Source organism: Pelecanus crispus, chromosome 2 (genome assembly GCF_030463565.1).
Source record: "Pelecanus crispus isolate bPelCri1 chromosome 2, bPelCri1.pri, whole genome shotgun sequence".
NCBI classification, from domain to species: Eukaryota; Metazoa; Chordata; class Aves; order Pelecaniformes; family Pelecanidae; genus Pelecanus; species Pelecanus crispus.
In genome coordinates this window covers 60,225,920-60,237,169 of record NC_134644.1, presented here as the reverse complement: position 1 = coordinate 60,237,169, position 11,250 = coordinate 60,225,920, and positions in this window count along the sequence as shown.

The window sequence follows — 11,250 nt, the reverse complement described above, 5'->3', positions numbered from 1 at the left end:
TTTAAGAAAGGAAATGTGCTTCCTGCCACAGATTGAAATTGCAAATGTTACTGCTGCTAGTAAGAACAACGAGAAAGAGAAGTTACTAAAACATTAACCAAAGTCTGGTTTTGATCACACCATAAAATACAGAACCCGAGTACATACGTATGCACATGGCGTGGGGGAAGACAGAGCAGGCAGCCTGCTCAGTGGATGTCGGATGGTACTCTACAGATCATTACAGATCATTAGTTATGCTTTGCAGGATTTGCAGAAATACTATCTCTAGCAGGAATATCCTCCACATTGCACATCATTATCCTTCAGTCCACAGGATAGTAACAAGAAAACAGATCTGATCAATTAATTACTCTTTGCAATCAAGGGAGCAGTGGATTCATGCCCAGTGCTTTTACTGGATGTTTTGAAAATAATAATAAAAAAGTAAAAACAGTTACAGCCCCATCTGCAGATAGTAAATACTTTCCAATACGAGTACTGTCCATTTTTGTTACGGGTACCAATGAAAAAAGCAGCCTGCTGTGGACGGACGTGTTTGTGGAGGGCAAGGGGAAGGCAATTGCTATCTGTATACTGAAGGGACATTCAGAGCAAGTTTGTGACATCTGCTTAAAGCCAGATACTGTAGGAGGCACAGGTCTGCCATTGATCACAAAAGTCAATGAAACCCTATCAGTTATCAGTAACCAAGGGTGTGGCTCGCTCTTTTTAACCAGACAAAAAGCTAGATGCTACAGACAATTTCCATTATGCATTACAGTTATAAGGATCCAAATAGGTAGATTCAGAAGGGAAAAAAGTGGGGAATTTAACTGAGTGACCTGCCATACTGATATGACAGAAGTGGCTCCTAGTATTCTGGGATGACCCACTTAGTGGCTGTTACCTCCCATTCAGCTGGGTACATGCTGTACGTTAGTAGGGTGCAAGTCAATCCAAATGTCATTCTTGTGGCTACAGCCTCTGAGACTCTGCTAGGATTAATTCATAGATGAACAGGAAGAAAGAGTTAAAAGTATCTAAGACATGGAACAAGTCCTCAACATTTCTGAGCATCGCACAATTCTATTCCAACATACACCCAGAACTCTGTCTTCCACACAGCTAGACCAAACTAGTAATTGAGGAAACGGGAAGGACAACGCCTTTCTCACCATATGGCTCCATAGCATTTGAGAAACAACTGGCTATGCCTGCTGCCTCTGTTACAGAAGGCCTCTTGCAAAACTGACCTGCACAGATCTCTCCCAGTTTTACTGGTCACTGCACCTGGCAAGTACTCGATCGAGCCCAGACAAAAGGATGGGGCAGTCTACAGCGCAACTCCAGGCTAAATAATCAGTTCCAGAAGGCACATTATTGGCTAGAAATCACAATGTTTTCTAGGATCTGACCTTTAAAATTGTATCAGTTTTCAGAACACTATCCATTTCAGTGCCTAGACAAGAGCGGAAAGCATTATGAGATACAAGCCACTCGTTAGATATGGTGCACTGAAATGAGAAGGACTTCTGTATGCTGCAAGTTTGAAAGATTGGATTTGCAGAGACAAGATATGCGCATAGTGTTCTTCCATAGCCAAGAAAAGGGCAAAATATCATCCATTAGAGTTAAGAGACAACATATACTGAAACTGAAAAGTGCAGCCTAAGGGTGAAAACAATTCTCTACAGAAAATACATTTTGCTTTAGCCTTGCCTGAATCCATCCAAATTCATCCCTACTTCTTCCCTGGTGATGCTAACAGCTGAGGGTAAAAGTAGCCCATCTCCGAACTATTCTAAGAAACTGAGCTCGCAGGCCACATTACCAGTGATTTCAACAAATACTCTTGTCACAAAAGACAGAAGCAACTCTCACTAAAAATCAGGATTATGTTAATGTATTTTTATTTACTAAGGTAATGAGGAAACAGCAGGAAACTCTTCTTTAATAGGATGCTGATCCTTTACCAAGCTTTCCCTCCCATGTAACAGTAAACAGAACAAATACTATTCCAGATATAAGGTTGTTTCACCAAGACCAAGATTACAAAGCCATATAACTCATAGTGTGAAGAATGATTTTCATGTATTTCAGAAGGAGTTGTTTCTGGCCAGTCTTTCTGGCTATTCTCTAAGAAAGAGGGAATATTTGCCGTATAGGATTCTGAAAAGAAGCAACTTTTCCACCTTGAATTAATGAGTCTGTGTTTTGCAACAGTAAAAAAAAAAAAAAATTCAGCATAAGCAGCTAATTCTTATTAGTTCTTCTGGTGCTCCGAGCACATGCATTAATCATCATATTTTTATTTAGAATTAATGTGGGTTTAGCATTAGACAGCCTCCCATCACAAAGCATTACTTTACATTTAGATCGATTAACCTTTCCCCACAAAAGAAATACAAAATATCCCTTCCATGAAATTTCATTTCAGGAGCCTGACTCTTTTTGTTTGTTTGTTTGTTTGTTTTGTTTTGTGTTTTGGTTTTGTTTGTTCGTTTGCCATTGTGCAAAGCACAAATGCACTTCAGTGCTAGAACGATACAATTTCTAATGAATATAATCCTTTCATCAGTTTCGGGGGGGGGGGGGGCAGGGGGGAAGGGAGTTGGGGGAAAAGGGGAAAAAAAGGAAAAAGGGAAAAAAAAAAGGAAAAAGGGAAAAAAAAAGGAAAAAGGGAAAAAAAAAGGAAAAAGGGAAAAAAAAAGGAAAAAGGGAAAAAAAAAGGAAAAAGGGAAAAAAAAGGAAAAAGGGAAAAAAAAAGGAAAAAGGGAAAAAAAAGGAAAAAGGGGAAAAAAAGGAAAAAGGGGAAAAAAAAAGGAAAAAGGGGAAAAAAAAAGGAAAAAGGGAAAAAAAAAAGGAAAAAGGGGAAAAAAAAAAGAAAAAGGGAAAAAAAAAGAAAAAGGGAAAAAAAAAGGAAAAAGGGGAAAAAAAAAGGAAAAAGGGACCCTCAGAGCCCAGAAGCATCAAGAGGCAGGGCTGGCCCCTCCCGCCCCGGCGCCGGGCGCCCTCAGCACCGCGGACAGCGCCCGCCGCCCCGCCCCGCCCCGCCCCGCAGCTGCCCCCTCCACTTCCCGCCCGCACTGCGGGGGGTAAAGCCGGTCGGTGTAATAAATCGCCTATGTATAACCTCGCCCCCACACATCACCTTCACTCGGTCCTCGCGTGCGTGCAGCGGTCGCGCCTACTAAACCGCTCGCGGCATGCACGAGCGCTAATGCGAGAAATTAACAACAACAATTGCCTGCCTTGGATGGAACAACCGTATTCAACCTTCAGAATGTTTGGGAAACCATAGTTGTGATAGTTATTGTTGTTACGTGAAATATCCAGCTTGGATCTATGTCAGAACGTCAAGCCAGATGCTTATGAAAGTGCCAAGAGACCCTCAATACCAGAGACGGTTAGGACTTGTTTTACATTCTCATTTCTACACCCATGAACTCAGCAATATTTGTACAAACATAAAAGCTGGGGTGTTTTAAACCTTCCTGGTGGAACTGACCCCTTACACTGAAAGTTCTAATGGCAGATCTGCAAGAAAGCATGAGGCATGCCACATATTGAAAGCATTTTCACCCAAGAAAAGCAAAAAAGATTCCACATTCCACCGGAGTCTCCGCAGCTTCAAGGGGGTAGCGGTAGCCTTTTTTGTTCCAACTGGAAGGAAACAGATGTAACATTTTCCCAACTCCGCTAGAAGCAGTTGATCTGTTCCAAATGGTACTGGGCAGGTTCCAGTGCTCCAAAAATGAATTTAGCTTCTGCAATTGCTCTGTTTCCTTTTATATGTGCATGAGAAATAAAAGCAAGGTTATTATTTGCATTCTTTAACTACAGAGTAAGTCATAAGTCACCTTATAAAATAACCCATAAAGTAGGGTGTGTGGGGAAGGGGTCATTTGTCAGGAATTGAAAGGAGGACCATGCCAAGAGCGAGGATATTCACTACTTCCACCCTCAGTCTCTTGAAAAACAAAACAAAACAAATACTAGTTTTTACAGATAAAAGGATTTGGTCATACAATGATTTTACTTTTAAGCCTCTAACAAACATAGGTAACACTTTCACAGTGTCACCATCAAGACATAGATATCAAACTTGCTTTCCTTTGACTAAAAACGACTAAAAACTGTAAACTTGGTTCATCTCCAGCCCTAACCTTAGGTAGGCACCTGCTCCTCATAGGAACTGATACGATCTAGAGTACTATGAAGAGCAAAGTCTAGATTTGGGTTTCCCCTATTTTTATCTAAAGCCATGCCAGCATTCATTCCCTTCAGTTCATGCTCAAATGGCAAATTTGTCCGTTTCCTACGTACGTTTCATTCTTCTGCTTTACCATCCCAAGAATGAAAACAGCCTTTAAATTACTTAGTACTTAAATCCTCAGGGGCCATCTTTCATCTCCCATAATAATAAAACCAAAGCAAAGAAAGCCTGAGCAAAGGAAGATGGATTCAGAACTCAATTTTCTCAGTCATTTGCAGCGCAGACAAGATTGAGGCAGTAACAGCATTGTGCTACAGATGCTGGTTGGTTAAGCTATGACATCCCATCAAAGGCTGCAGGAGGATAGATTTCTGTGATGGTCGCCAGGACTCAGGGCAGTTGCTTTGGGAGTTCCCGGGCTTTGTTCTGTTGATGTTATGCATCCCCCACATGCTCATTTGTTCCGCAGAGAGAGAGCGAGAGAGCTGACAGGGCAGAGCACAGCTGCATAATCATAGCAACTCTTACTCCCCTCCCCAGTACCCTTATTTTTCATTCTTGACATTTAATCCAGTGATACACGCCTTCCTCAGATCCTTCTTATGAGGAGTCACTGGAAAACAAAATATTTGTTTATTCAACTATGACTTTTCCCTTTTCAGTTTTCTGAGATATTTATTCCAAAACTGCAAATACTGGATCAAAATCCTTTGTGCTTTGAAGTCCTGAAAACAACTGTAACACTGAAGGCAGTGACTCCTCAGTCTCAAGAAACAAGATGCAGAGTCCACAACCAATCACACACCCAGTGCAGGGAACAAAAGAAATCGATAGTCATGAAATATCATCTAAGTGCTGTTCCCCTGCAAGGTATGCAAGGCCAAGGCAAGTTCTCACCTTCAAGAGCTTATTCTGGAAACCCAGCATGGTTAATGTTAGATTGTTGTAAGGAGCATCTGTTCATTTTAAATCAGATTACACACATCATGTGTGTGTTAAACAAGTGAGCATCTGAATATAGTGGAGATTAAAGAGGTTACCTTGGAAATATTCTGATATTTGAAAACCAGTTTCTAAAAAACCCTGGCAAGTCAGAATCCAGATACTTCTTTGAGAAGAATTTACTTCAGCACTCTGCTGGGGGAAGCTTTGTTCTTGGTCAACTCCCACCTGCTTAACAGTGAATTGTAAGCCCCACTGTCAGATACTTACCTACAGATATTTCCATTAACAGCCATCATTACCATGTTGTTCACATCCTCGCAAGGCGTCTCAACCTCTCAAGGGAAAAGCACAGATGTATAATTTATGGTACAGGTCCAATCTGATTTAATGACCACACTGGGACTGGAGAAACAGTTCTAAAGAAAACTTTAGTTCATTTGGTCCAGCTACATTAGGCTATCTACCTTGAATTAAACACTGAAACTCACATAGTAACACAGCAAAGGTGAGCATGGTCTGGTATGCAAGGCTAGCTCATTGAGCAGGGCTGCGTTAGTGTGAATATTAGAATGCTGAAATATGATCATCTCCATGTTGCAGTCCAGAAAACCATTTGCTTTGGGACTCAGTTCCTGGAACACTGGGAGGAGTTTATGGGTTTGGGTTCATCCAGGCTAATAATTGGATTTTTCTATTCTTGCACACAGTCAATTAAAGTTCCTACTGATTGGCAGCAAACACATATCTTTCTCAGGCCAAAACTCTCCTCAAACAAAGAAACAGCAGAAGAGTTTGACTGAGTGTAATTTGTATTTGTTTAACAAGTCAATTCAAACTTTCAGGGAGATGCTCTATTGTGGCTTTTAGGCAGACACTCACCAGGTAGGCTGAAACATCAATGCCTTTTAAATTAAACTAAGAACCTAAATTGACTTCTACTCAGACAATCCAATACACTGCCATAGTGATAGCATATGATTATTAAATTCCAGCGACACAAATCCAACAGCTGTACCTCATAACTACCTATTTGAGCAGGAAGAAATACTAAGCATTTGTCCTTGGAGTATTTCCCATGAAAGGACTAGAATAGCAAATAAATAGTCAACCCTTTCTGGCAAGTAATGATGCCTAATAATGGCAAAGCATTTTTCCAAATGAAGTAACTTCCTACATAAGACCATAACATTTGCTGTTCTTCTATTAGGGGCCTGAATGTACCTAAACAATAATCTCCAATGTCCCAGTTTGTCAAATTTCAACATAATCCACTAAGAGTGTTGACAAATCTCTTCATTTAAATCAAAAGCATACCAGCATTTGGCATTTTTCTAAAAGGATCATTTCCTTGGTTTGAGTTATCACCCGAGTTTTTCCACATTCAAAATAGCTTCCTGGAAGGAGGAAAAAAAAAAAAAAAAGAAGAAAAAAAGAAAAAGAAAAAGAAAAAAAGGATCTACTGCAGGTCCCAAAGATGACTGTCTAGATGGAGATATAGACACATAACCAGACAAATTCAAATAATCTCTTCGTATAGGAGCCATGTCTTGGCTCATACCACTTCCACCCCTCAAACCACCCACTTCACAACTTGATGAAGGATATGCTGGATGTGGGTAGCTTTTTACATGCCTCCCCTCTTGTTCAATCAGTGCATGCTCCTTGCTCAAATATCTATCCATACACATGGATTTTCTTGGGACCCCATCAAGCTTTCAGCTTCCTCTAGTAATAGTTACAATGCAAGTTTCCTAGTTATCACTGTTGGACCTCTAGTTACCACTCTTGTGGTCTGTGGTTCATCTGATGTTACACTCTTTATTCCTGCTTGCAGATGATAGATCATATTCACATGTGTGTTATTTGACAAAACACAAAAAAAATTTGGGATGCTGCAATGAACTCCACTCCTCCCTTTGACACAGACATCAAAAATCTCTTTACTAACGTTATTTCCTCACAAAGAATATCTGAGGTTACCTCAGGGACATTCTGCAACTGAGAACTGCTAGAGTGAGATGAGGTATAAATGAAACATTCGCTCTCCATTAACACGTGGTGTACACTCCAAAAAAGCTCAAGATCCCTGCCTGGAAGTATTGCTATGGATGGATAATAGCGTGAGATATGGCCATAAATGTTTAATTTATAAACCCAGAAGCTAGAAAGTTATTCAACTAGACTGAAAGTGCTGAGGATTTTAATAGCGCCTGCCCACATTAACAGATGGAAACAGCACCAATAGCTCAGACACTCACATATTTGGTCAGCGTTGACAACGTTGCGTAAATCAAACTTTCAGAGAAAATTCAATCCCTGTGCAAGCAGTGGCCAACTCCAGAGGTATCAAGGGCATTGCTCCTGCTTCCATAGGACGTGGCTTGGCTTGCTGCCCCTCTTTTCACAGGCCTGCCAGCTGCTCTTCTAAACACTACAAGGTTCATCACAGAGGGGAAACAGCACTGCAGAACGAAGACACTAAAGCAGCATCATTGTTCCTACATTTTTCCAGGGCAGTTCCATGCAAGCAAAGGACGCTTTAGACTGTAACCACAAATGTAAACTCACAGACAGGAGAAAGAAATGGAATAGGAGCAGCAGCACAGAGAAGCAAGCAAGAGAATGATGCATCCAAGACAACCAGCAAGATGAAAAGTGGAATAAAAACAGGCTGATTCAATTCTTCTTTCACCAGGGTGCATGCCAGCTGGAGATAACAGGTAAGAAGTGAAGAACCAAACCAGAAATCATGCCAAGTCATCTCCTGTGACCCTACAGGTGTAGTTTTCAGGATGTGGATTACCCAGAAGGAGATCAGACCTCAGTCAGGTCACCTCCCCTCCTCCCTCGCACTCCTCAGAAACAAAACCATTAGGCAGCAGAAGAGGCTAACTGGAACAAACAGCACCAACTCGGAGCCACAGTCAAGACTTCTTCCCAGCACTTTTCCAAACAGGCTTCAGAGGTCAGAGACCAACAGGATGGCAGCCAAAGAAATCACAGAGGCAGGCTCTAACAGGCCACCACAGAGGAATGACAGCATCTTGCTAAGGGTATTGGTGAGGGGACAACTCCACTGGCTTTGTCATTTTTATACTGCAGACAGATGGCACGGCTCTCGTCCATGCAAGGCAGCAGCTCCCATTTTTCACCTACAACCAAGTTTCAAACCAGAAGCCCTTTCTGACACAGAAGCATGACACCATGAATTAGCTACAGCTCCTCACACCAGCCCAGGGTGGAAATCTTGTTATCATCTTCCCACAGTGCAAGGCAAAAAAAAAAAAAAAAAACCAAACCAAAAAAACCCCACCACAAAAACCCCAAACCTTTGTTTTGTAGTGTGCTTAGCCTCTAATTCAGGAAAGGAAAAGCCTGGCACCTCACCATTGAGAGGATGCTTGCTCTTGGCTCACGCTTGCCATGACATTGTTCTTTTTCAATGAAAAGATGAAACTTCTAATTTAAATGCAGCGGTGTCAGCTCATGTCAATAAAGCTGTTTCTCTATAGCAGCAGCAATCTTTACCCCAGTTTACAGACTCCCAAATCAGACATAAGATACCAAATAAAGCCTCAATCCTTCAAATATGTGAATAGGACTCTATATACGAAGAGGACCCTGTGTTACTATTCATGGTAGCGATGTTAAGCACATGCACAAGTGTTAGGGGGAACAGGTTTGGCTTTGCCCTTAAAATTTTAGGTTACTTGAGTAAGAGCAGCAAACCACCTCCCTTATTTGTTTCCATTCAAATCCAGAAATACACCAACATATTTTTCAGTGTTTTTAAAGAATGGCTATGAATTCCTACAGTGGTATGCATTTTTCTAAAATGATGTCCAGCCTAATGAATGGATGTCTTGCCATGAGTTGGGTCACATAAAAAGACAAAAGAATTGGAACACCTCTCTCCTCAGTTAAAGGAAAAAAACCTTCTTGCTAAATTTCTTACTAAATGGCTTTTCAAATAAGCAATACACTTCTGTGTGATTCCTACAGTTGCTCAACAGCAAGGCTGCCAAGGAGCATCTTCTTGAACCTTCAGAAAGGGTAATGCTTCAGGATGGGCTTCCTCTCATTTACTCCTGCATTCACCAAGTGTTTGGTCAGAATACTAAAAATGCCACAGATTAAGCAAAAAGCTCATTTTTCCCATCAGTGACCCTTCCAGCTACTGTTTCTTGCTACGTTCCAAACTTCAAGACAACCACCTAACTTCTTGTGAGGCATATTAATTCCAGGTGCTCCAAAAAGCACCAACAACTAGCACTGTGATATCCATTCTCTGGGTAGGACCGTAAAACATAAATAACACAGAAAATTGCTTTGCTGGCACTGACCTTTACGAAAGGCTAAGACAGATGCTACTAGCATTAGGACTTTTAAAGGAGCGGGGCTGACCATGGAAGGTGCCGGTTACCTCACCAGGTGCCGAGGTGCCACTAAAACCCCCAGAAACCATACCAGCAACCAGACTAAGGGGCCCATGTAACACTGAATAAACTGCCAGGCTGCCCTCGGTACTATTTGTTTTATAGATGCTTTTGTTTGGCAGGGACTTTTTTTAATTAAAACCAAAAAGTCAGCCTCTTGAGGGATCTATTTTCCTTTCCTCTTCTGACTTCAGCACAAACACACTAGAAAAGTTATAGCCACAGTACAAATAAAAATAGCTGAAGAGCTTGCAGCTGTTGTTAATTTCCCAAGTATTCAACATTGCCTATCTAATGATGGAACAATATGCTCCAGTTTCAGTCCTGGCACAAGGCTATCTGAGCGGGAGGCAGATATTTGAGCTCGTGCGAATGCCAAAGGCAAGTCAACAACTACAGCAACCAGAGAAAGGGCAAGAGGACAACATAATGTAGACCGCTGGACATTCACACCAAACATTTTCTCCTGCCTTTTCTTTCTCATTTAAAATTATTGGTTGACTCACCAGCTGACTAGATCAGGCTCACAGACTTACTAACATGTATAGCAGGAAAAAAAATAAGTGTGCTTAATAAAAATTTATGAAGTGGAAAACATTTTTACAGCTGAAGAGCTGATTTTTCTTTCTGTTTTAAGTCTCGAGTGTTTCTGGTATGAAATGCATTACACAGGGATGTTTCACTTGCTTATCTCCCTGAATAAAGTCTTTAACCAACTTGTCTATAGTCTGGATGAGGGGATTTCCCTAGTTTAGTACAGAACAAACTAATAAAGTACTTCGTATTTGTAGGGAAGAGAAATGAAACAAAACACACCTCTTAAGCTTGTCAAGGAGAATCTAAAAACTAAAACCACATCTAAATACTAAAAACATTTTTGAAGCGCTGAAGTCAGATGCAGCAGAAATATTTAGTTACATCTCTTGCAGCTCTGTCTTCAGTTGTTAAGTATCTTCTCATGCTTACTTGCTTACAAACTAGACTGAGCAGAATTAGTAGAGAGACAATGCTTACAAATTCACACACAGTATCCGTGAGCAGCGATGAAGTATAAAAGACAAATTAAGACATAGGTACAGGAGTAAAATTCAAAGGCTCAGAAGTGACAGGGAAATTGGGAAATTGTTGATTATAATTGGAAATACAGAGCTTCTATCTCTGTTGGGCTTCATTTGCCTCATTCACATGCATAAAGGCACAGTTAGGGGTCATAAAGCCAGAGCACTCAGCAGGTAATGTTTAGTGAAAAAAAAAAATCTGTTCTCCTCTTGTTAAGGGCCCACTGGCAGAGCAAAATTTAAAACATGATAGGTAACAGTTTTAAAGAGGGGGGAAAAAGAAACTTTAAAAAAAGTCAAAGCTTGCAACATTGCCAAGACACTTCCATTATGCTCAGATACAGTTTTAATCTGCTCCAGAGAGAAAAAAAAAAAAAAAAAAAAAAACAAAGGCCCCAACAACCCAGCCTTTGGCAAGACTCCCTGGCTGCTGGCAGAGCCAAGCAGCACTACCCCTCCTTGTGAAAGCAAAGGCTCAATACAACACTCAACACATCAGAGACTCTGGTTCGGATCTCTCTATAACAAATAAACCGCCTGGCAAACATGATTGAGGTGGGGAAGAAAATGGGTTGGTTGGGTTGAAAACCAGGCGTAAAGAGTAGTTTCACAC